Source organism: Geospiza fortis, unplaced genomic scaffold (assembly GCF_000277835.1).
Source record: "Geospiza fortis unplaced genomic scaffold, GeoFor_1.0 scaffold53, whole genome shotgun sequence".
In the NCBI taxonomy this organism is placed as follows: Eukaryota; Metazoa; Chordata; class Aves; order Passeriformes; family Thraupidae; genus Geospiza; species Geospiza fortis.
The window spans coordinates 2,126,169-2,127,307 of NW_005054305.1; the positions used below are offsets into that span (position 1 = coordinate 2,126,169).

At 56.9% G+C, this 1,139-nt stretch overlaps 1 long non-coding RNA gene across 1 annotated transcript in view; it reads right to left on the reverse strand.

The window, feature by feature from the left end:
- LOC115949539 overlaps nucleotides 1-1,139 on the reverse strand; it is a 23,319-nt gene that overhangs the window by 21,741 nt on the left and 439 nt on the right. The window lies entirely within an intron of this gene.

Sequence of the window (1,139 nt, forward strand, 5' to 3'; positions counted from 1 at the left end):
ATGCCCGGGGCTCCCGGGACTGTCCGGGCCGAGGGGCAGCGAGGGTGCGGCCGGAGCGAGCCTTCCCCTCCTCCCTAGTGCACCCCTGGTAAGGGATCACGTTTGCAGAGACCCGAGAGTGGGGGAAGGAGCAACAGCTCTGCGCTTGCACACGGCTTACCCCCAACCCTTTTTTGGGAGGTTGGAGTGCCCGCGAGGGAATTTGCCTTAATTGGACACGAAACTTTTTTTCCCCCCAATCGGCCTTCTTCCCTCTTTGGCCGCAACCACCAGGAGCGATGGTCACCTCGTTGGCACCTCCTCCCCGGCGGTGTCTTCCCGCAACCGACCACCCCCCTGCCCTCAAAAATGTCCCTGCACATGCACCCAAGGATACCCAACCCAGGCATGGTGCAGGAGATACCCGGGAGCCTCCCGGAGCCCCGGGGTGAAAGCTACGTCAGCAGAGCGGGATTTGGGAAAGGAGTGACGTAATGAAGAGATTGGAGTCTATGATTTGAGCGGTTCCACAGCGAACCCGAAAAGAAAAGGAGTGGAGAGGAAAGGGGTGACTGGGAATGGTTTCCCACGCTGGTCTCCCAGTTTAAGCCGGGTTTTCTTATCGTGTTTATCGGAGGAAATAAAATGAAGCTTGTAGCCCGGCTATAACGTAAACAGGCTAATCGGCAGGGAAAAAACCCGAGGCGCCTGAGTGAAAAACACGGGTCACTTTGGAGCCAGGCGCCTGCCAGGCCAACGTGGCCGTTCTTCCCAGTCATCCTCACCTTTCGGGCAGGCACCCTCCGGGCCCAGGCGGGTCCCCACCGCCCCCCAAGGGCTTACATGAGCACCGGTAAACCCCTCCCAGCGAGCAAAGCCCGTCGCTTGAAAAAAACCCTCTCACGGTATTTATCGCTTTATATCCACTTTTACACGTGTTTGAAACACCCTCTTGTTTAACTGGAGAAGGGGCATCCAAAAGACAGAAAGGAAACGCGAGTTTTAAAGCTCGGCGCTTTTCAGCACAGAAATTCGTAGCGGCAGCACCCAAGCTGCGGAAAAGCGGCGTGGGCGTCGAGTCCCGCTGCTTCCACTGCTCTTGTCTCTCATTTGCAGGTAAAAACCATGGCAAAAACGCTTTACGTTTCAAACTGGGCTCG